General features: G+C 45.4%; 1 protein-coding gene across 11 annotated transcripts in view; it reads right to left on the reverse strand.

Annotated features, from left to right (window-relative positions):
- The window catches only part of RBFOX2 (RNA binding fox-1 homolog 2), a gene marked incomplete at its 5' end in the record, with an annotated part of 172,308 nt that overhangs the window by 86,366 nt on the left and 60,064 nt on the right, over positions 1-25,878 (reverse strand). Inside the window, one exon of one of the 11 annotated variants that reach the window (XR_014226351.1) lies at positions 23,932-24,023. The exons of 8 other annotated variants lie outside the window; for them this stretch is intronic. Of the gene's footprint in view, positions 1-319; positions 383-4,877; positions 5,376-23,931; positions 24,024-25,878 lie in introns of those variants that run through there. 2 more of the 11 variants (XR_014226352.1, XR_014226353.1) reach the window with 2 other exon arrangements.

The raw sequence follows: 25,878 nt of genomic DNA on the forward strand, positions 1-25,878 counted from the left end.
CCCGGCCCCCGCGGTGACCGGCAGCCGGATGGAGAAGCGGCGGGCAAGACGTTCACCTTCGGGATCGGCCGTTCAAAGGCGGATTTAGCCTAACTCGAAGCAGGGGCACCCGTGCCCCTCGCGCACCGCTCTCTCTAGAGGGCACTGCGAGGTTGCTTCGGGCAGGGGGACCGCAGAAGCCCCTTCCCCAAAGCTCCCACCGCGGGTGCCCGGCGCGGCGGGGCTCCCTCCCGCACCGCTCCGCACCGGGCGCCCCGCTCCCCGCCCAGACAAAGCCGGGCGGACAGCCGCCGGAGCCCGGCCCGCCCGCCACCCTTACCTGAGTTACCATTTTCTTTTTCTCCATAAACCAAAATGGGGGAGGCCGGCCGCAGGGGAGAGGGGAAATTTAAAAAAAAAAAAAAAAAGAGAAAAAAATAAAATTAAATAAAAAAGCAGCAGCCCCGTGGAGGCGGGCGGCGGCGGCGGGTGCCTGCGCTGCGCTGCCTCGCCGGCGCGGTGCTCCCCGAGCCCTTTTTCCTCTCTTTCTTCTCCCGTGTTCCTCCCCTTCTTCCCCCTCCCTCCCCCCCCGCCCGCCGCCCCCCCGGCTCAGCCAGATGGCTGCGGGAAGCGCCGCCCCGAATGCCGAAGATAATTAATGCGAGCCGGGGCCGCCCCCGCCGCGCCCCGCCTCGCCCCGCCCGGCTGGGTTCGGCTCGGCACGGCCACCCCCCGCCCCAGCGAGGCGCTCCCTCGCCCGCCCGCCGGGACTCCCCACCGCTCCCCGGGAAGCGGGAGGCTCGGCGAAGGCGCAAACGCGAGCTGGAAACAAAAGCGAAGGTGGCCCCGTGCAGCGCCGGTCCCGGCCGGCATAACCCCACGGCCGGCCCGAGCTCCGCCGCACCTACCATCCCTAGCGCCCCAGGCCTCCCTCGCCCGGACCTCTCCAGACGGCAAAGAGCATCTCCCGGCTGGAGGATGCTGGAGAGAGAGCTGTCAGTTTTGCAAAGACATCCCTCCTGCCACAAAAGCGAGAACGCGTGGGTTACACGGTGTGTTGGATGAACCGGAAGCAGTATCCGTGCCAGGATCTGCATTTCCAACATCATAAAACCTGGAGACTGCTGGACTCCTTCCCAGCTTGCTTTTTTCCCTCCCATTTATCTTCAGCAAGCATCTGGCCCCGAGCACCTGAGCACGCCACGGTTGACAGCATCTGTTCTCTCAGCGACCCCGTAAAACAGAGCGATACACTGCTACCCCATTTGCCAAACGGGATCTGAGATGCTTTGATTGATTTTTCCCAACATTGCACCCATGGAAACCCACGGACAGGGCTGAGTGCAGGACTGCCAATTCTGTGGTTAGACAAGAAGACTGTACTGATGCTCCAGTGCTCATGACGCAGAGATAAAACCAGCTCAGGCAAGTTGTCCCTCTGATGTATCTCTTCTTGACACCTGGTACTCAAGAAACTCCCCAGGCTTTAGCAGCAGAGAAGCCAAATTACAGCACAGTAACACCTTGCATCCCCATGTGTTCTTCTTTGCATGAATATGCCCAGTTATAATTTACACATGCAAAAAAAAAAAAAAAAAAAAGCCTAGTGGTTTTGCTTCACGGGCTTCTGCTATAGCACTGCTCTCCAGGCAGCTCATGCTGACCCACGATGCTTTTTAGTTTCCCAATTTCACTCACTGCAAACTGATCTTTGGCTCCCTCCCTTCTTCCTTCCCTTCCCTTGCCCTTTCTCTCCTTATTCAGCAGGAGACCAGCAGGAGCACATGTCACGGGCCAGTCCCCTCCTCTGTCGTGAAAAGCAGGAGACCAAGACGCCAGAAGCCCTTACATGCCACCAGTGCATGGAGGCAGAGAGCCACGGGCCAGCCGCCCAACACGACCAAACTGTGATGTGGGATCCTCTGGGAGGGAGCCAGCCTCCAAGGCTGCAGCCCACAGGCCTCTGAGTCAGAGTCCACGTTTTTCTGTGTTATCTCACCCTCTCTGGTAACTTGCAAGTTACAATACTACATATTTACATGCAATGTTGCAAAACCAGGGGAAGTAGTGGATTTGGTTTTTCCTCCCCTATTACAAACCTGAGATTCTGGAGCACAGTTCTAGGTCAAGTGTAAATTCCATTTCAAAGCAGCAAAAAACACAGTGACCTCCTTAAACCTTTGACATGACAAAGCACCAGGTTTCAGCATTGTGCATCTTATTCATCAGACCTCTGCAAATCACTCAGGATAATCTCCTTATTCTCTCCACTTAAGTACTTTAACTGTTGGGTTCACTCAGTCTTGTCTGTGCCATGAGGTAGCATCTTCTTGTCCCAGATCTAGGGCTGTAGCACATCACCCCACATTCAGGACATCATCCCACTACTGTTAACCAGAATAGCCCCACTTCTACTCCATTTTGGGCTTCACCTGAGGAACTCCTAGAAATATTTGCCATCAGAGAGAGTCTTCTAAGGAAAAAGAGGCGCCCAACCATGGACAGAACCTTCCCTCGCACTGCCTACCACCACCCAGTTGGTACATCTGCTTTGCTCATGTGCCAGCAGAGTGGGAATTCCCTTCACTGTGATCTACTGCTGCTGTCCCTCTTTCATCTCCACTGTGGGCCAGAAAGCTTCTCCTCCCCCATGCTGGGAATTTATCCACCTTTGCTCCTGTTGAACAAGAGAAAAGACCCAATTTTCAGTGGATGTGCTTAGGCAACAAGAAACGCAGGTCTGCAAGAGCTTTCACAGCTGCAGAACCAGATTAAATGAGCATCTGATACAGAGTTCCAAAAAAATACCTAAAAAATACCATGCAAAACATGACCAGACATGGCAACACCTAAGATCTTTGTTTCTTTGGTTCTACTGGAGCCCAGGAGCAACACCTGATAATGACCAAGGCCTACAAAATTAATTGGTGAATCTGTGCAACTCATTTTTCCTCACTGAGGGATGGGGGTTCAGATGTTGTCTCATGGCCATGCAGACTAAGTTTAGTGGACCTCCACTTAGCTCCTCCTATGTGAGAATCATGGGACCACTCCTAAATTTACCATCACAGTTTGCCACCCTCTACTAAGCAAAACCAAACCCCAAACTGAAATCTTGCTGCTGAAAAGAACAGAGAAGCACAAGCAGAGCTGAAGGCTGGAAGCCTGAAGAACACATAGCTCAGAGCCACGAGATCACCCCTTCCTACTTACCGCATTTATTCAAAAAGCAATGTATTCAGAACAGCTCGAGATGCCAATACTTGTGAGTTCTTACAGCTCCTCATGCATCACGGGCACATATGCATCGAAACTTCGTTACTGTGCTGTAGAAGTAGCGTTTCGAAATAACTTTGGGCAAATTTAACTAGTCTGTCTCTGCAGTGCCAGGGCACAGCTGATCAGGCTCATCATGCCAGGCAAAGCTCATTGCTCCCACCTGAGCACGTCTGTGACACTTTTATAGTCTCTTCTGTGTTCGTGCAGATGTACATGATAGTTTCTGGTTAGCTCCTACCATTCAAATCCTAATGGCAAAGAAGCTGGAGAAGGATGTTTATGCAGCAGGCTACAGGACAAGGCCACTGAAATCACACAGATGAGAGCACGGATGAAGGACTAACCTCTAGTTTGACTAAGTAGTCTACATGTACACTCTTAAATGCTTGGGTTAGTTTAACACTCATAGAAATCATGGAACTAGGAAGAGGAGGAGTCCACAAATACTCTGCTTTCAGGAAGCTTCAGGATTTGTTTTCTTTTTTTTTTTTTTTTGCTATGCTATTTTTCACCCTTTGCTGCTAAGGGTGGAAAGAAAGCATAGCCTTCAATTTTAACATCCCATTACCTGCATTTCTGTGCTGGCTCAAGTTTAGATGGAGCAAACCTGCCAGCTGGACCAAGGCCAGAGGGAAGAAAAAAAGAGTTTCAAGTGCAAAGAACCAATTTATCAGGAACAAATCTTAACAACCAAAAGACACACTTCTGCTGGTGGATTCTATTCATGTGGGTAATAAAACCCCCGATACAAGGTAACCTAACAAAATGCTATTTAGTGGCTATCTGATGTATCTCACCATAGATAATCGTGAACTGCTAGTTTACATTTCACATTTTCTGGATAAACTTGGTGCCTGTAAGGACATGGAGTGCTGACACTGAATAGCCAAGGACTGCCTAGAGAACATCATCTGCCACTTGGCTCCAAAAGTATTTGAGCCTGACCCACACAGCCTCTGTCTTCTCCAAGACTCCACACACTGGGCCAGCAAATCTCACGTGTGCTCCAAATATAGCCCCCTCCCCCAGCAGAGGCTGCAATACAGGCTTTGCCCAGCCCCGAGCGCTGCTCTCAAACCCACCCGTTCCCTTCACCCTACACATCCTCTCTGGACCTCTAAAAGCAAAAATGTGACAAATGAGACTTTGTCGGAGGTTTTGTGGGTGGTTTCGGAGGAGGGAGGAGGAGAATAGGTGAGGAGCTGATCTGTGTGGCTCAGCATCCCTGTGGGACAGGCTGCAGTCACACGTACAAGTCACATGTGCCCCAACAACACAGTAAGACACTCAACAACACACTGGTTCACAGAGCACAGCACTGCTGTCAGTTCAACCCCCCCTACAACCAAACAAACAAAGAAACAGGCCAAAAATGCGAACCAAAATACACAAGTCTCAAACAAGACAAATCTTGGAGTTAAAAAGTATCAAATGTACTGCTCTGGTGTAGGAGCTTCAAAGCCCTCTGCAGGGTCTCTGGGCAGAGGCCTGGGACACAAGAAGCCCAGCTCAGAAGCGGTGTCCTTCTACAAAACCAGCATGTAAGCTCCAATTCTGTCCAAATAACATACAGAACAAAGACCAAAACTCTTTAAAGTCGCCGCTGTCCTTTTGCTTACCTGGACAACTGGGTATTGGTAATCCATACAATACACACCATACATAGCCAAAGATCCTCCAGCTAAAGGCCAAATGGACACAGGACTGGAAGCTTCAAATCTGAGTCTCCGTCTTTCAGCCTTGTGGGAAGGACTCTGGCAGCCCTGCGCAGTGTTTGGCTCGGGCCTCTGGGGCCACTCAGGTTGACACTAGCTCAGCTGAAAATAAAAAGGAGCTGCCTGGCTCGGCACAGCTCAGCCCCTCTCTTCTGGGATCCAGCAAGGCAGCGCTCAACCATAGGCGGCAGAGGCTCCTAAAATTAGAAATCCTCTACTGAAAACGGCCCTGCAAGCCTCGACTGAGGAGTGTCCTGCGATTCCCGGGCAGCAAACAGAGCAACTGCCAGGAAGAGGGGGACACAGGATCTTCGCAGCCACTGCTGCCAGGGATGGGAGGAAGCAAACAGCATTTAGGATCTGAAAAGAGCATATGTTCTGGGCTCTAGGTGCGTCAGAGGGAACACTCCCAATCCAGGACAGGGAAAAACATATGGGACTGTTCCTCCCCCACCACCATACCCTTCTTGCTGTCCTCTGCAGGGACAGGTGCTGGGATTAGCATAGTAAAACCCTTTGGTGTCAGGGACGGAGGGAGGGAGAGGGGAGAAGCCACACTGATACCTCAAACTGAAGGGATCTCTTTCACAAGGGAGTGTGTGCCCGTATCGTTTAACGCTTCTCCTCCCTCCCCAGCTGAGGCAAGCAGGGACAGCTGCTGGAACCAGGGCTTGCGGGGGGAGCTGGGCCCTGGAATGGCCCCCACTGCCTCAGCCTTGGGCCGGTGGGTTGTCCCCCCTCAGCTGTTCCAGTCAAACTGGGGGTGGTGAGAGGGATTAACTCTGTCATACGGCATGGTGAGCAGCAGGGAGAAGGGGGCAAGGCTGGGCAGGGCCAGTTGCTGTGCCCATTTTAGGAAGCCCATCCTCCTCATTCCCAGAGAGGAATCTGCTTCCTGACCGACGGGGACAGATGGGGAGCTGCTTGGCCAGCAGGCTCACCCCAGCAGCCCCACATGCCGGCCACGTTACCAGACATCCACTGCTGATTCTTAGAAGATACACCATGGCCAGGGGGTGCACCAAGGGAGCCTGACCTCCCATAACAAATTGCATGAGGTTTCACCCATCACTACAAAAAAACCACACCAGCCTGACACTGGCCAAAACCTGGGTTCTCAAAGAGTTAACAGCCCAAGCCCACAAAAGATTCCCACCTTCTTCCAAAGGAGAGCAGGGATAAAACCCCTCCCTCTGAGGTTTCAAAAATAAACATGCTACAGTGATCAAACCCAGGAAGGGCTAGCCAAATTTCCCCCACACATACCATTTTAAATGCATAAAGTCAGGGGCTTTTTGCATTTCTAATCTTTAACTTTTCTGTAGTGCTGCTGTGCACCACTAAACAGCTGCCTCAGCCTAGCTCTGGGGCAGTGTTACACATAATTTCCTCCCCCTCAGAAAGAGTTAAACTTGAGATTTACTTTTTCTTCAAGATATGCGGATCATTATCTAGCACAATTTGCATGCACAGACCTTACGGGTGCCTAATCCACAGCCCTCCGACCCACTCAGCCCAGCAGGACAGCTCTTGGCTCGTCCTCTGCTCCCAATGCCCTTTCTTTCTGAGACGCCTTGGAAAAGGACAGCTATGAGCTGGGTGAGTGGTTATAGCAGCTGTTGCCCACTCTCATCATCTTTCCTAGGGCCACAGGGCCACTCCTTCCTTACAAAAGGAGCATGACCGATTTGGAGAGTATATTGGAGAGTATTTGGAGAGCATGACATTTTCTACATCTAAAATAAATAAATAAATAAAAGTTTCTATAGCCATTGTTTCTGTGTGAAGATTTGCACAGACAGAGAAATCAACTGCCCATAAATGGGAAAGCAGCTATGCTTCTAGATCTCTTCACTGGGGAAAAAGGATGAGGCTCCCACAATGAACTTCCATCTCATTCTGCCTTTGGCCAACTTACTTAGCCCCAGACCCAAAACAGCTCACCATTATGATTCTGGAGCTCACCACTATGATTCTGAAGCTCACCATTATGATTCTGAAGCTCACCATAACGCCCCTTCCTCCTCACCATTATGCCCCCACCTCCTCACCAGAGGGCTTTTTGGCAACCTCGAAGCACCTCCCCGAATGCCCTGCCTTGGGGCACAGATAGAATCTGGTTTCCTCTGAACGACCAATACTTTTTTATTTCCTTCTGTTTTCTGTAACTACATGTTCAAAAGGTGACTGCCCTTCATTCTTTTGCATAGCTCATTACTATGCACTCAAGCAATTTAATATCTCCAATAAAATCTTTTTATGAAAAGGCATTAATTTATACAAACCCAAAGTCTTTTCCACAGCCTGTTTTTGCTACTTCATATTACTGCCCCAGGTTTTAAAACCAAATCCCTAACTAAGTTAAAAATCTTACATTTATTTCACAATCCAATTCTTGTCATTTCCAACCAAGCCTCAGGGGAATAAAACATTTCCAAATCCTAGTGCAGATATCTTCCTATCTACAAATACCCATCAAATAGGCAAAACAAAACAAGGACGGGGAGCATCACCTAAGCTCCTCTGCTGTTTTAACTACAAATCCAATAAAACTACCATGCTGTAAAGTTTTTGATGTAGGCTTAAATACTGTGACTTAACCAGCATTGAGATACTCGGGTGATACTTTGGTAACAAAGCATCACACTTCCAGTGTCCCTCAGATAATTATATGACAAAAGCCAGTTTTAAACTCGTAGTTGCCAAGATGGACACAGCAGGACTTTACTGACCAGTAATAAACTACTGAATTTTCTGCAAGACTGGCCACAAGGGCTGGTTTACTACTGCACGCTGACTTGCAATAAATATTAGTCAAATATAAGATGGCACTGCACTCTGTAATTCTGTTTTGAGATAATAGTCCAACTGCATTACCATCCAACCTACTATGCCCATGCATTTCCAGTAACACAAGTTAAGTAACTGTTATAAAATCATACCCTTGCTCCTGCAGATGCTTACATGTATGAATAATTTTAAATTTACAGAAATACGTAGACAGGAAAAGATCTTCTGACACAGAATCAGATCAACTGCTATCATACAACATCAGCTTAACTTTTTATAAAATCTATCACACTGTATCTTAGAGCTGGGTTTAACAGCTACACTATCCCAGCAAAAAGGCTGCTCTAGAGTATCTCGGATCTGTGCTCTCCAGCTTAATGCTATTCCAGAGCAATTTCTGTCTTTCCTTTGTTCTTGTGCTAGTACTGTCCTATGGTTTAGCCATATTTTCTCTTTCCCTTACAACCAACCTTCCTCATGTATCCCCTCTCTAACCATCCAAACACGCAGCTGTTCCAGTCTTATGTCACATGACAGGCTAGCTATTCCCCAGCCTCTAGAAGCATGTTCTTGCACCTGATCTAGCCTGTGCTCATCTTTATTTTTAAAGACATCACCCGGAACAACATTAGCTCTGTTTCACAATTGCAGCTCTAAACTGCATCTTCTCTAGTCTCATTAGTACTTTCCTCTGTAGCACCACATCAGATGCTGTAGAACCTGTCTATAGTAAGAGACGTCATCCCATTATGTAAAATGCCCATTATCAAGGTAAGAAAATTGGTTATCTTAAAAGCAGACAGGCTGATAAGGCACAACTCAGTTTTAATGGATTTGTGTTGCCTTTTATCGCATTTTTTATTTGTATCCAAGCCTTTAATTAATTTTTCTGTGTCAGCATGCAGCTGAGCTTGGGCCAACAGGGCTGTATTTACTCAGATCATTCCCTACCAGCAATAGATCTATTCCACTTCCTGTTCTCCAAAACATATGACAGCACTCTTATTTGATAGATTAAAACTTGTACTAGATCTGCAACTGCATGAACCAGTTCTTTCAGTCCCAGGAACAGGCACCCCCCTTCCCCAGGCAACCCTGCTTCCCAGCCCAGCCTACCTGCACTAACTAGAATCTTTCAAATGTCCAGTGTGGTTGCTCTTACAGTAGGTTCATGCCCTTTACCAATCCTGCCCCTGTTCCCAAGATCAACTCTACTTAAAACAACAAAGATTTATTCAATTCTGTGACCACAAGAGCATCCTCATAACTACCCTATCCTCAACACTAAGTGGCCCCACCTCCTCCCTTCTCTCTAACTGTATTTTGAGAAACTGTCACCCATTTCCTTAGCAACATTTATAAGGTTTAATTCAGCCTGATTTTTGGCAGTTCTCATTTCATCCCTACTGATTTTAAAGGCACAGCAATATCTGCTGATAAATTCTCTTTTGTAAATTTGCTTCTTTTTTCACCTAAAGCTTTTATAAGGTTGGGCTGAAGTTTCTTCTTGGAGGATTTCTCCCCTTTGCACATACCATACTTTGTATCCAAAGTGCTTCTAAAAACCAAACAAAAAAAAGGTCCCACACAAACAACCGAAAAAAGCCCACCAAAACCAAACTACACCATTCTACATCCAGGGCTGCACTGACTTCATTAAATATATTGCTTCTTGTATCAAAGCTTCTATCATGATCACCCCATCCAAAGGTGGGGAGATTGAGGCTCCTGAACAGTTTGTTTTCCAGTAGTAGTCATAGCACCAATAATCCACTCACTGTGTCAACAACAGGTGATGATGCTACAACGACAAAAATCTTTTGACCCAATGATTATTAGCAGCATTTGTTCTCCAAGCTGTATCTGAGAAATTAAAGTTTCTCATACTAATATTTCTCTCTCTAAAGGTACTGGGAATAGTATCCTTTCCGAGCCTCAAGTTTCTATCCGAATCCAGTCCTGTGAGAGATTACAGCAGACTCGCAGTACTTCCCCTGGGACCTCTTTTACCATTCTTCCCCACAGCAATTTGACCAGAAACAAATTCTGCATTATCAGTATTACTCTGCTTTCTTCTTTACAGTCTACTGCATACAACACAGCCTATCACCTTTTACATCTACCATAGCTGAACCACACAATCTTGAATGCATGTTAAAGCCATGATTACTATTCTTGCAGATTGATATTATCCCTATAATATCCAGTTTCATATTCTGCACCAGTAGACCTCGTTCCTCTATTTGTCATTTTGAATGCCAGGAGCCTGAAAAAAAGCCCTCCTTGATGTTTGTGGATTTATCAATCACACAGTTCCCAACCCCCTCAACTAAGAGTATCACCCATCTAGTTACTGCTGATTCTTTCCGTAACATTTAATTCTGTTTTTTCCAGCTCCTACCTACCCATCACTCTTTCTAGAGATACTGTTTTACATGCCACTGTAGCAGCATTTACCTAATTTCCCCCTTTCTGTGTACTAAGCAAGGCATGGAGATTACACAAGTTTTATCCTGTGTTCTCAAAACTCAGTACTCTTGTTTCACATGCACTGCTCTCTTTGATGTCTGGAGACTGAGGAACATTTTTGGAAAATGCCAAGACCATAGCCCTGGGCTTTGCTTTGCCTGCTTTGTTCAGACTGTTTATAGCAAGCATGCTAGGTCACAATTACAAGAACAGCTATAAGAACATAATATAGCCATAGTCTCATGATGCTTGAAGTGCAGCCACAGCAGTTCCAGACATTTACCACATACTTTTTCTTTTTAATTGCTAAAACTGTGGTATTGTGGGGACACAGCAATACAGCATAGAATCTGAGATATTTCCATGATACACAGTCATTACCCCACATTGATCTTTACTAAGGAATTACACCAACAGATTCATTTTATGAACTACATTTATAAATCTTTTGCATAATTTTCTGTTCTCCAGACAAATTAATCCAAGCCTTATCTAGTTACTCCCACTGAAGAGCTCTTACCTCCGCTGAATCTAACTCTTCATCGCTAGAAGCCTGGCTGATGCTCTTCCTCTCACCCACCAAAAATGGCATCTTTAACAATTAGCCAATCACTACATCTGCTAAACTGGGTCATCAGGGATCTGATGAGCAGCTTACAATATGTCTCTGCTTTTTAAAGACTGATGTAAATGTAGGAAACATGCCAGCAAGCAAGGATGCATTTTCTGGCTGGGTATGTACTGATTTCCATAGCAGCTAAATAGATCAAGCAGCTCAGCCAGTTCATACTAGTGTTAGACAAACAGCACCAAGATTACATCTACAGAGCTGCAAGAGATTCTCATTTTGCACAAAAGTAGGTCCCATGACCTGAGCACAAAGGTGGCTTTTGCCCACTCCAGGTGAGAATTTATACTGGAAAGTCCCCATTCTTCTCCAGGGATACATTTACTGCTTGTTTGGTTGGAATGCATATAATGCTTTTCAAACATGAAATGCACAACTTCTTTTTTTCTTCACAGATTTAGTATCACCAACGACCAGAAAAATTACTTATGGTCTAGTTGTTATTTTGACCCTGGAATCATCACAGATTCAAGTGGGGAGGACATAAATGTAAGCAGAACACGCACAGGAAAGCTCAATATTCCAAATTGGCACGCAGAAGCAAACATGACAACACATGGGTGACTGCAGGAACTGGATTTTTCTCACATTTCAGAAGCCTGGCAGTTTCACACAGGTGTCCTGATCTCAAGAGCAAGAAGATTTGGTGGTGGATCAGCTATGCAGGTGAGTGAATAACTCAGCACCCAGCCAGTGCCTTCTCTGTGAGTGAAACACGTTAAGCAGGCAAATGTCGCAGATCAGGAACTAGATGCATTAAAGCAGAAATGAAACCAGCAGTTCTGGGGGACGTGGAGTAGCAGCAAACTGGAGTGTGTTGGATTAGCATAATAGGGACATCACAGGAAAGAATTTGAATGGGTTGGTAAAGCCATAGGAGCCATTACTTGCCTGAACCCTGTTTGGTTAGTTAGTACTACTGATTCCTCATGCTCATTTGGATTAATAGTCAAAAAACACATTAGCACAAATGAAATTACCAAAAATACACTTTAAATCCAAGGAAACTAAAAGCCCCCTGGCAAAAGGCCCAAGGAACCCAAAGCTAAAGAAAGCAGCAAAAACATGTAGCAAAGATTGCCCCTTGATACTCGCTGCTTCTGCCAAGGAAATACCTCAGGCAGACAGCAGAACTTCAGTCACTACACATCCAGTTTTCATGGATAAATTTCACAGTTTCAAAAAAAAATGGACAAAGAAAAATTCTAAAGATGGTATTTAACGAAGTTGGAGCTCTGAAATAGCTCCTGATCATGTCTTTCCTGCTCCAGGTGCTGGAGATCTCTCTTTTCCATCTTTTTCTGCAACACATTCTCCATTTGCAAGCCAATTTACTTAAGAGTGATAGAGTTTGTTTGCATGTGCCACTACCACTCTAAACACTCTCCAACCAAGCTCTGTAGTCCTGAAACCGGTCTAAAGTGGCTTAACAGCAGGCACCATGCACACTCTAAACTGTGGACATAAGATACCTGCATCCTGTTACTGCCCTTAGGTCTTCACTGCATCATCTACACGTAACAAATATCAATGGTTCGTCTAGACCGGAAAACAAGAACAGTTTTGAAAAACAATTACAAATACACAACATAAGAGGAGAAGAGGTCAGAATTAGAAGTCATTACTTCTTAACTACTGCTTATTTTCAAAGCCTCAACAAACTCTGCTTTAGGGAAGGACGTGGAAAAAGGAGGCAGAACAGTAATACGAAGTCAGTCTGCTAAAGGAGCACATTGCAAGACCTCTGTCTGCTGGACAATTGGCTTTTATACCCAGCCTACACTGTCATGGCTGTCAAGAGAGACAGACAAACACTTCTCGATCCTAAAGTTAAGATTTTTGTAGGCAGAGTCTTCCTTAAGTTGCAAGTACAGATCCTGCCTACGCAACTTCAGCTGCCGGACATGGACTCAAGTTAATTCAGGCAAAACTTACGATTGCCCAAAGTCTACCTCTGAAATTATTACAAAGGAAAAATGTAAGGCAGTGATGAACACCCATCTGAAGTTTGAAAAATTCCCTGTCAAAAGACTGTGCTCCCAGAACTGAGGTTTTATTCACAATGCTAACGAGCTGGCTCCCAGCAAGGCAGCTTTAACAGAACAATAACTCACAAGAATATATTAGTGATTAAGTTGCAAAATAAACCTGCCAGTAGTCTCAATACACCAGCAGCATACAGAAGAAACTACTTCAACTTTCCTTTCTAGCCCAATCCATTGCTTTACATACATTACAGAACAGGTTTTAACTATACAGTCTTGAGACAACCCCAGAACATGAGTACAACATGCATTCAAAAGAAGCTTCTAAAACCAGACAGGCTCCATTACCTTAGTTATTACCAAAAGGCACAGTATAAAAGGGGGAAAAGACAGTATACACAGATTTTTTAGAAAAAAAATTATCTGTGTCTTGGGTCTGGGCCTCCTTTCAAGGAGAACTCTAAATACTTGGCACTGCTTCAGGAAGTAAATAAGTATACTTCTGAGCTAAGACACTTGGTAATGGAGGTGATCGTATCACAGCTTTCTTTTGGGACCACTTATATATGTATGCACTGATCTCGGTAATGCTACATGTCCATCAAAATGCTTTTTGCTCGTTACATGAGAAACAAAAAGGTGTCCAGATGCAGAATTTTAACATCAAAGTAGACAAGGAGTTTTCTCTTGGTAGTTTAGACATTACATGAGAGCCACACTGCCTTTCTATATTCCTTTGGGGGCAGTGGACAAAGAGGAAGCAAAAAGAATAGAGTGAAGGCAGTTCTCCTTCATTTCAGAGGCTGTTCCAGAACCTCAGTCAGAGAAAAGCTTTGCCCATTCTGTCTCTCACAGTCCCACTTGGTTTTTCACTTAACAAGCAGCAGCAGTTCAATTAGCTGATCCTTAAGGGGACAAAGGGAAGATCCAAAAAAGAAAGATTTGACTCTTCTAGAAATAGAGCAGCTTAAGTCTGAGCATTTCCTCAGATCTATGCTAAGCCTACAAAAATTAAGGTTAATTCCTTAATTAAAGAACCACCTTCCTAAGAATAAATATTATTAAAAGTCACCAGATGGTAGTATCAGACATACTCTCACCAAGTATTTTTAATTGAATGAATCACAAACTAGGGCTGGACCACACTGACGATTCCCCTGTAGTGTAAGTACAGTTCTGCCATTACCTCAGACCCACCAGCAAACAGCCACATGGGGCTGTTGGAAACGCCACATGCATTCCCAGTCTATCCCAGCAAACGGCTCATGGGATAAACCACTTTCAACAACGGTTTGAGCCAACATGTTTCACCCCGCCTTTGCCCTGGGGTGAAGGGAGAACATGATCAACCACTGCAGAGCATTTCAGAACGTTGCTGTGTGGCTGCGTCTTACTCATCCAGCTGAGCACTTGCTTCCTAACAGATACGGTTTTGGTACGGACTTTCCTCCCCACCTCGCCTCCCAGCTTATCAAATTACCTCCACGTGACAAACTAAAATAGAATAAGGTACTTGTTCCAAGTTAACGAGTGGCCACACAATAAATTATGCTAGTATGAACTTAAATTTATCCCTACCTTAGATTAGTATGGCTTCCCGGCTACACAAACAAAAGCAGGATTTGGGGGAAAGGTTTTCAGGGACAGCATTCTGCTGCTCTGACACAGGAGCAAAAGCACTCCCTGCCCAATTTGGTGCAATCAGAACAGCAGAGCAGCTGCCCACACCCTGAAACTGTGTAAGCAAGAGGCAAAACACATCAAAAATATTAAACAAAACTCTTAATTGAATGAAAGTAAGAAAGAAAGAAACAGGCAGCACTGTCTGTGTGTGATGGCTGGGTTTGAGACTGTATTGCTGGCAGGAACTGAGGAATTGGAGAACATCACACAGGCAGGACCCTTAGGTGCTGCAACAGCAGGTCACCAAATAAATCTCAGGAATTCATCTGGAAACAGTTCCAGGACAGCAATATACAAAATATGACACTTAAAGCATAAATCTGCAAAGGTAATTTCATGATAGAATTACATCTGTCCATTAATTTCTGCAGGCCTCAGTTCAAAATCTTGCCCACCTGCTCAGCTTTAGATGATGAATCCCGTTTTTTCCTCCATTCCCATTAAAAAAAAAAAAAAAAAATTTAGAAATCCCAAACTCAGGCAGCTCTAAAGAGATTCAAGAGAAAAAAACCAGAAGTGCTGCAGTGAAGAGTTTGGTGCATTTGCTGAGTGCACAGAAAGGATCCAGAAATAGCATGCAAAGCTGAGGTTTGGCAAAAATGATGCCGTTTACCCGGAAAGAGGAGAGCCAAGACAGGCTAAATGAATGGTGACAGCAGCAAGTCATGCTTTAATGTAGGGGGGACTGCAGGGACTACTTGTCTCGAGGCAGAGGTGCTAGTTACTGCTGTGTCCCTTCTCCAGTGGTTTCAGTGGAGAAGCATAAGGCTGCGGTGGAGAACAGAAAGAGGTATCTTAAGAGTATGCCAGCTCAGAGGCAAGGAGTAGTCTTCATATTGTTTTCTGCCTCAGACTAAGACAAAAAAAGTAGAAGACAGCAAACACCTAGATTTTTTTTTTTATTTGGATTTTTGAAACCTATCTATTTCTGAAAGCAGGAGAGAGAAAACTTCTGGAAATCTCTTTATTCTCACAGAGAGTCCCAGGACACAGGCACAGAGGTCTGCCATGGGCACATAACTGCCACCCACTCTTCTCCCCAAGACCCAGAAGAACAGAATAAAGGCTGACATGGCTCAGTCCAAAGTCCTTTCCTGCAGGCTAGCTTCAGCTCCCAGCAAGTTCTAAAACAAGCCACAGCAGCAGAAATCCCTGGACAACAACCACTGAGGGCTTTCTCGGGTTCCACTGTCTGCACAATCAAGATACCTGCTCTTTCATCAGCTTTCTGTGACCTCTATAAAAAGATTCACTCATGTACATTCACCCTAATTTGCCACACTACCTGCATTCTCTGTCCCAAAACCATGATGCCATAAAAATGGTTTCCTGGCTCCCACAAAAACCCGTATCTCTGCTTTCTCTCACTATCAAGAAATCGCCACCAAAGACTTGGCTCATGTTCTCTGGCCAACTCTCCAGTTAGTCTGCAGTGGGACTACCCTCACTTCATGGTAACAGGACTACTAAGGCAAAAATTAACTGCAACTCCTCTGCATTATCGCTGGGATATCAGGAGCACTCAAACTTCAGCCTTTGCAGCTTTACAGGTCTCTTAGCATGAATTTAAAAGAACCACTTATCTCAGGCTAGAGATTCATGCGTAGGCCACAGTCAAAGTAGGGCAATACTTAAGCTGCATCTCAAGCTCACATTGTAATGAAGCGAAAGCTGCAACTTCAAGCTCTGAAGGGGCACAGCAGGCACACTCCTGCAACTGCTCTGAACTAGACAGCTTCTGAAAAACTTGTGTGAATCTTAAAAACCTAATACAGCTCAACAGCATGCAACCTGTTTTAGCAGGCAGATCCAGCTGCAGCATCATCTTTCACATACATTACCAGGTTCTCAGTACAGTGCTGAGAATGAGGTCCTATTCTGCAGCAGAGGAACGTAGTAGATGTGCAAACACTGCAGGAAGCAAATTTCAGAATGGCAGACTGCCAACACCTCTGGGCAAAATGAAGAAAAACCATCACTGCCACCCAACTGCCCCAAGACTATCTGCAATAGAACAGGAAAATATGGCACTGCCATCAAGACAAAAACAAAGAAAATGACAGCCACTCTTTAGAAGGAAAAAACCCCATGCTTTTCTTCATGCATTCTCTTCCTGGCTTACCCTCCTTACAATTATGGGACAGAGGTAATAACAGCCACTGAAAAGTCCAGCTGTCACATTTTGGTAATTCAATGATTGCCCACATAGATCTAATTACCTCAGCCAGCCCACATGCCTGAGACTTCATGTGGGCATGGCCATTCCTCAGCCTTGCCCTGACAGAGGTTTGGAGTGTGGAAGCAAGAGCAATGCTAGGATGATCTGAGTTTTTCAGAGTCACCAAGGTTAAAGTATAGGGACAAGAAGGGAAACAGCTGCTCTAGACCTAGAGACAACAGAATGCTTAAAAACCTAGGAAAATAATTAAACGAACTAATGAGCCATAGTTGGCAAAGGAACCACAGGTCAAGGCAGATACAATTCCTCAGCAGGGGGAGAGGTGAAGAAGGGGAGAAGCTCTCCCGTATCAGGACAGAGGGGAACCAAGTTAGCAGCTCCATAGCAGAGCTGTGGCAAGGAGGGTAGAGAAAAAGGGATGTATCAAGACATGAGGTGATTTATTCTTAAGTTTCAGGGCTGGAATAAGCAGTAGAAGATGAACAAAAGGAAACATCTGTGGTGGATCCAAACAGGAGACAGAAATGGGATGGCAATGCCACAGGGTTTGTTTTGTTATTGCGTTTGTTTGTTTTAAAAGGAAGTTAATAGAAAAACACCAGCAGCTTAAAATGCTCCAAGCATACAGCCTGCCACTCCTCCTAGGTTATGACAAAAATTCGTGCCCTGTAATGAGAAGGGCTCCCTGGGATCCAGCAGCCCTCCGACTCTTCACCCCCAGCTGGGGGGCGGAGGGGGTTCCCGTATCAGCGGCTCGGCAGCATGGAGCTCCCCAGGCTGGCACCGGCCGCCTGCCCAATTCAGACCTGTAATCTCCCTCGACTTTGATTTAATGCAGCAATTACTGGTAATGTGGTTTGAAGGAGATAAATGCCCAGTACAGGGCTGGCTGGCACTGACGCTCATTTCGCTCATGATGCGAGAACAGTTTTAATTAAAATCCCCTTTATGATAAAGGAGCTGCTTGACTGGATGTTTCTGTGCAGCCCTGATACGGAGCCTCCTCCAAAGCGGATTAGAAATCAAAGTTTCCCTCTTCTCGCTACTGGCAACACACAAAAATAGGGAACACTGTCATCACATCACCCCTCTACAACTTCCTTAACCCTAGAACTGCTGGAAAAATGCCCACATTTCCTTAAAAGCAATTGCTTTTCCTTGTCACGGCTCTAAGTATTTTCCAAAAACTAAGCACAAGAGCTGCTTTAATTGGAATAAACGCATCCATAGAGCTCATCCTCTGTGATTCAAACCTGGTTTCCCCTCGATCTGGTTTAAAAAGGAATCGCCTTGGCTACTTCTATGGCAGACCCATACCTATAGCCTGCATTCTGGCAAGGAGAGGTATCAGCCCCATGGTGCTTTGGCAAGGGGGTAGGAAATCAGGGTTTGGCTGAAAGGCTGGAAAAGTAGAAGCCTCTGCTGGGTGAGGCAGAGCTGCATGGACAGAGGAGAGAAAAGGAGCAGCACTGCAAGATAAAGGCATAAAATTTGGCAGAGCAGTCAAGATCCCAGCACAGACATGTTCCAGAAATGATCTGTCAGCTCTTGATTGAGTTACAGCAAATGTAGGTGCAATTTTGGGTTGGTTTTCTTCTTTACACTATAGGAAATACCAGAGATGAATACATTAAGCACTGCTAGTTTCTATTGCAAGTGCCAGGAGCAGATTGTCACAGTGAGAAATTGGCCTTGTGCATTACACAGAAAAGGCAGCACTGGGTTTGGAGGCCTGCAGACAGTGCAATGTGAAGATAAAGAGCCTCAAGTCTGAATGTGCATTATTCCTCTCTTCAAGCCACCCGAACACACATAAACATAAAAAGGTTGATTTAAGCAGCTGAATTTCTCTGTGACCTTCAGAATATATCTTTGGGAACTACCTAGGCCCTGCAACAGGTTCCCGTCTTCTCAGAGCATGTGCCTCACCACCTGAGCAGTGCTTCATGTTCCCTGACATTGTCTTCTCCTCCAATGATGGGATTCTGCTCCAAAATCCCTTTTTCTTTAAAATAAGAAAGCAATTTCAAAGTGGCTGTCATGTTCCATGATTCCCCACCCCCTTCAGACAGCACAGTATCAAACAACAGATGAAAAAAAAAGAAAAATCCTGACAGAAACAGGAGGGATTCAGCACAACAGCATAACTAGCTGACTCCAGAGGAGTCTGAAGGAGCAGACACCAGACCATCAAATGCACTGCTATGAATGATGAAACCAGCCTTCAGGAGAACCCTGTTCCTCAACAGGATGAACAAAGGGTAAAAACACCAGGTCAGAGACAGCAATACGAAGATTTAATGTGGTTTTGCTGGACCACGAGGGAAAAAAATGAAACCAAAAAAGGCCTGGTATAATTAACAAGATTAAAGGGGGATTTAGGATCAGGACAGAAAAGCAACGGGCCAGATTGATCCTTACAGGATTAAAGCTGGAATCCTACTAAGAGTCCAGTGGTTGAGAGATCAACGCAATGTAATGGGATTAAACCAACATCAGCTTTTGTTTTTACACAACTGAACCTCCGGCGCCCGTACTTTTACTGCTTCAGATAAGCAGCAGAAAAGTTGACTGGTACCCACAAACAACTGGGGCACAGGCAGCCAAGCACTTCCCCTTTGGCCCTCTCAGGCAGAAGAGCAATAGGTAATGCCACTTTCAGAAACAAAGAACAAAAAAATTGTGGTTTATTACAAATTGTCCAAAAAGCCAAGAAAGCTGAGGATTTACCAAAGTCTGTGTTCTGACCAGCCTTAAATTAACTGGTATCAAGCGCGATGGGATCACCCCAGGCCTGATAGATGGGGAAGGCAGGAGGACAGTCCCAGCTGCAATCAGACATGCTGCCAACGGGCAATTGGATTTTGATATTGTCTCTTGCCGGCAAGGAACAAAGGATGCAGTATACTCCACGGAACATATCAGCAAACACATTTAAGACAAATTGTCGCATGTCCCCATTGCACAACAATATCCAAGAATTACAAAAGTGAGAAAAGCCTCTTTCAGCATGTATCATTTGCATTACAGCTGGTGCAACACATGCAGGCCAGCTGCACCTCTGTTCCCCTGCCCTGAAATTTCCAAAGCTTGTCGGTAATTTGAGTTGGTAGCAAGGGGGAGGGGAAGAGGGAAACAGGACAAGGCTAGATATTCTTTCTAGATATGTAAGCTATTTTTAAAGTTTTTAATTCTTGTAGGAGAGAAAAACATGCATGTTTAAATGAGAGGGTATCCATCACCACCACACTTGGTTGAAAAGGGAAGGGCTGTTTATTGCACACCTGTTCGCAACAGCTAAACAGCTGCATTGAAGAGCAGCATTCCTCGTGCAAGGAAAAAACATTAAAGCATCTCGTATTTCTACAGCACTTCTCAGTCCAAAAGGTGTTTAAAAACAGCAGTTATACATACACTGTGTACACTCTGCTGAAATTATCTTCTGCAGAAGAAAAATTTCCCCAACACTAAAATTTAAAAACACCAATACCACCCATTTCTTAAAAGATGTCACAGTCAGTAGCCTCACCTATGCTGAATGGGCTTCTCCTTTTCAGCTGGTTGGTCCAAAAAACGTAATCGCCATTCACTGCTCCTCCTCACTCAAGCAGCAGCCAAAATCACAGTGTAATAAATCGGGGAGGGGAAATAGCTGGAACGACTGCTGGATCCAACAGACCTCAGAGCAAAACTGCTCTGCAGTGCTGCTGAGATGGTCCTCATGGAGATATGCACCCCACTTATGCTGCACCTTCCTGAGGGATGCTTTGTCTTTACTCACAAGGGTCCTCCATCCAAAAGGCATGTCATGGAGGCAAGCAGACATCACCATCATGATTGAGGGTGGAATGAAAAAGGAGGCCATTACAACAGAAATGAAAAGTGAAAAGATATTGACAGGCAGTTCACACTGCACATTCTCTATCTTCTAGCCACATACACATATTTGAATTCCAGCATTTTTTCTGCATTTAAACTTTGTTTCAACACTAGATGATTTATAAATTATAAAAAAATGTACAGAGGAGTGTTCTAGTATCATCCTATGCCAGCTCCTTAAATATCATGAATAATAATCCCTAAGAATATCTTAAAAAATTGTCATCTGGTCAAAATATTTTCACTTCATTACTGCCTTATGTCCAAGATTCAATCAGAGCATTGTGTGGGGGACAGCATCTTTCATTTGAGGCAGGAGAATAACTTAACTGCCTTCGCCCTGGATTCAGCTACAGACCCAAGAACCATCTGGTAAAAAATCAGCCAGCGCATTGTGCAGGCAGTATATTAGTCATGAGACACAGGACTTTGAGAACAATGAAACCTAAATTTAAGGGACAGACAAAGGAAACTTAATTACTTGTTTAAGCTTCTTCACAGCTTTGAGGAATCTTTAACATTTTTAGCAAAAGAATTTAGCACTGGAGGGCACAAAGCACATCCTCAATGGATTTCTTAATTTTCTGCAAGCCTGTTTTCACTTCCAATGTGGAACTCTCCGCACTGGTCCACCAGCACAGCTTGCCTCTCCAATGCATGGCTGCAGGGTGACTCCCATTGCCTTGGGTACGGGGTACCATCCAGAGCCGCAGCACTGCAGATACAGACTGCAGTTCCTTCCCCAAACTGACCACTCCATACAGAGAACATCTTGTCTGACTCCTCTACATCACGCAAGCTCCTGCTGTACCCAGCAGCCCTTGCTGAACTATGAAGGGATCTTTTCCAGCTAAGTCCAAACATACTTTTGGTTAAGCATGCACACATACACAGTTGCTACCCTAGTGACTGCTTAGAGCTGTGGCAAAAAAACAACCCCAATTCAGGTCCACTCAGAGACCTTTCCTAAACCATTGCCATTATCTTGGGGCTTAGGTCAGCTCTGATAGGCTGGAAAGTTGGGTGGAGAGAAACCTAATGAGGCTCAACAAGGGAATAACCCCAAGTACCAGTATAGGACTTATTAGAGAGCAGCTCTGCAGGGAAAGGCCTGGGACTCTTGGTGGATGACAACTTGACCATGAGCCAGCAGTGTACCCTTGCGGCCAGGATGGCCAGTGGTATCCTGAGGTGCATCAGAAAAACTGTGGCCAGCAGGTCAAGGGAGCTGATCCTCCCCCTCCTACTTGGCCCTAGTGAGGCCACACCTGGAGTGCTGTGTCCAGTTCTGGGCTCCACATTTCAAGAAAGACAAGGAGATACCACAGAGGGTTCAGCAGAGGCTACAAAGATAATCTGGGGTCTGGACCATCTCATATGAGGAGAGACTGCAGGAACTGTGCCTGTTTAGTCTGGAGAAGAGACAACTGAGAGAGGATCTCATTAATGCATTTAAATATCTCAAAGGCGGGTGCCAAGAGGTTGTTGCCAGGCTCTTTTTGGTGGAGCCCAGTGGCGGGATGAGGAGCAATGGCCATAAACCAAAACTCAAGAAGTTCCACCTCAGGATGAACAAGAACTTCTTTACACTGAGAGTGGCAGAACACTGGAACAGGCTGCCCAGGGAGGTCATGGAGTCTTCCTCTCTGGAGACATCAAAATCACCTGGACATGTTCCTATGTCACCTACTTTAAGTGATCCTGCCTTGGCAGGGGGATAGGACTAGATCATCCCCAGAGGTCCTTTCCAAACCTAAGAATTCTGTGATTCTGTGAAAACAGTAAAGTTCTGTCACTAACGGAATGAAGATTAGCAAATAAGCACCATGGCAAGTGCAGGAAACACAGATGTTCAGCCTCAAATTGCTATTATCTGCACTCTTCCTCAAGCTTTCAGCTGGAAATCATGAAGGCTGAGGTTTATTCTCTCCTTATTCTCTTACGGTTTATTCTCTTCCTTCCAAGATAAACAGGCTGTTTTGTGAAAAACTGACTTAAACAGGACCCAGCCCCTGTCAGTCTTCCAAGACTTGGACAGGCTTACAGCAAAGAGTCCCCCGTGCTCATCGCTGTTTGGACAGGTGGGAATACAGCAGTCAGGCAGAAGAGCCGCTGGAGAAATTCACCAACTGAGCAAGCCTACAACCCCCTAATTCTTTTGTTTAGACTCATCAGAGAAGGGAATTCCTGAACATGATGGCAATGTGCTGTACACCTGATTTACATAAAACCAGATTAAAAAATCACTGTAGCCTACAGAACAGACCATCCTGATCCTGAATCTTCATCTTCTGAAGCCAATACCTTGATTTGCAATAGCTTCTCTTTTTGAACTGCACTGGGCATTCTTGTCTCAGCAGTGACCTTGGCATCTTCCACAATTACAGGCTTGCAGAAACACAGAATTTGGAAAGATCACCTGGATTATCAACTCTAGTCCTCTAATAACACAGGCAGTCACATTATATAATCTCTTTCATACACTCTGCTTTCTCTGTTTCCCAAATCTCCAAAGCCTGTATAAAACCCTAGATGCAAATAGATGCAAGTTGCTTTGTCACACAAAGCCCCAGAGGAACGCAATGCAGACATCCCCAACCCAGCTGTGCACAGAGCAGCTCGAGTGTGGAAGCAGTATAACCATGTTCATGAGGTGCTGCACCAAAGCTAATAAACCTTATCGAGCAGCAGAACTCATTATCTCAGCTGCAGTGCTGGACAAACATAACTATATTACTTCTGGATTCAAGCTGCTATGTATGCATGCCACAGTATGGCACCACAGGGACTTGCAGGCTGGGGAATCAGCTTACAGGCTACTAGCTCAAGGATTTTCGCATGAGCTCCATTTTATGATTTTCCAGGGCTTTTCTGCTCCAGAGCAAGAATCCAAAAATCAGTGTTTGTATTAACACAAAATGTCTTTTAACATACTCAAAGAAATTCACCCAGACCTGACCTCTAACATTCACTCAGGAAAACCTTTCTACATCCGCACAGTTTCCCAGAGGCAACCCCATCTCCGCCTCTCTCAGCACTGACCACGCCATGCGCGCACCTTTCACATGCAGCACCTGCGCTCTCCCTCCCGTCAGAGCTTCGAGTGATGGCTGACGTGTGCATTTGCCATGCCTACCAAACAGGTTCCAGCCAAAAACCTAGAGGCACGGCCAGACTTCCCCAGCAAGAGCTGCCCCAGGCAGAGCAGGGTGGCAGTTTTCCCTGGAGAGCGACTTGTTTTGCTGCTATCAAACTCATGCAGTGAAAACCATGCCATAATGTCCATACTTTTCACTGGCAGTAGCTACCTCTCATGAAAAAAGACCAAACAAATAATAGAGAGACCTGGCGTGAGGAAGAGCTCGTTGCTAAGACTCAAGTTTGGCAGCAGAGTTGGCTTTCCAATCCCTTGGTGGTAAAGCTGATGAGCTCGGAGCCTAGAGGGAAAAATTATTCCAGTGAATGCAAAGAGAGACTTTTAAGTGACAAAAAGGCAAGCAAAAGACAGGTCAGGAAGAAAACCAATGAAAAAATTCAAAATGAGCTTGGCAAGCTCACTAGCACTATTCTTGCTGTATGGTAATTAGTGGGTCTAGGTAAGATCTTCACTTTCAGGGGGCTCTAGAGAAAGAAATCATTTCTAGTTGCAATAGGCAGCCAGCCCTCTGACAAACACACAGCATGTACTCTATACATGGCTGCGAGAAATGAGGAAATTATCCATACCCACTATAAACAGAGCAATGAATCCAGCGCTTTCCTACCAGAAGCCTAGCAACAGCATGGACCTCCCTTACCTTGGTCCCTCCTGCCTTTGATAGTTTCAGCTGTCTTTGAGCACAGGAGAAGGATGATTGATAAATTGCTTTGAAGGGCTGCTGCCCCTTCCTTTCAACCTTTCTTGTTACAACAGACCTCCAACAAGGCAACATTCATACATGCAACTCTCAGAACACATCATGCTCTTTAGAAAATACTTGGAATGAAATGACTCTAGATTGTATCTCATGACTCACAGTACACAAAGATTCATCTGCTCATAAATGAAAAAACTCGGTCTTTCTTATCCAGTAAAGGGTTGAATGCTTTTCTCACCTTCAAACCACTCTGCTCCTGGCTGTCACCAGCACAACACCTGCCCCCCTGTTGTCATTCCTGATCGCCCTCAGCACAAAGACCCTCTTTCCTTCGTAGCCCAAATTACCCATGTCCCAGTTAGAGAACTGATGACTAGGAGCTCTCTTGAGCAATTCAAGAGCCCAGACAGCTGCACACAAATGGGGATGAGTGTGAGAAGAAACAAAACTAGAGTTAGATGGTCCCTGACAAACAAAACCCTTGGCTGCAAAAACAGAACGCCTGTATGCACCTCCTATCCATAAGGCAAATACCCACCTTGAGTTTCAACACTGACAATGCACTCAAATGGTTTGCAACATCAGAGAGACTATCATACCATCTCTGCCTCAGAAAGACTTTATACAACTGCATCCTACACAATAAAAGTGTTAAGATAAATAGTTTCTCTTGATATTTAATGGCACAGATAGTCTGCCGCCTTCACTTCGCTCACAATGCCAAGCATTAGGTCATCACAACAGATATTTTAAGTTTCCTACTCTCCAGCTCTCCACAGCCCACAATCTCCTGCAGTCTACAAGGCTCTCAAATATTTAAGAGTATCCTGCAACAAGTTCCCCCCCAGGGAATACAGTTCAGCAAGCAGGAATGTCAGACTGAACCAAGGCTACACCACCACTTCATTCCAGCACTATAATCAAGGACTGTGATGTTGCAGGTAGCCTGTACGTCTGGGTTCAGTATCCACGCCACACCACAGCTGCAGAGGAAGGTGCATTCTCCTTTTTATTCTACTATTTGTCAAACCTGACAGCACTCAATACTGCACAATCTCTTCAAAGAAGATAATTCTGTAACATGCACCCCTGGGGGGTTGGGGGGCTGGGGGAGAAACATCATGGTTGCTGTGAGAATCTTAATTCTGGATTTCAGGACTTGCATATTTAAAACCTCAAATTTAACATTGCATTAATGTAGCTTCATGCATTGAATTAAGAAATGACTCAGTACAAATCTCCATGCAGCTACTGAAGTCCTGACATTCCAAGGACAAGAGGCACAGAACAGAAAAAAAAGATAGCACAGGCAACAAGAAGAGAATGAGAGGCAGAGGAGAACCTGTGAGCAGGGAAGCAAGAAACTGGCACAGCTGAGGCACAACAAACCCCACACCAAACCAGATCTGTCAGTCGAGGTTTCTTGTTCTCACCG

Source organism: Coloeus monedula, assembly GCF_965178545.1.
Source record: "Coloeus monedula genome assembly, chromosome: 4".
NCBI lineage: Eukaryota > Metazoa > Chordata > Aves > Passeriformes > Corvidae > Coloeus > Coloeus monedula.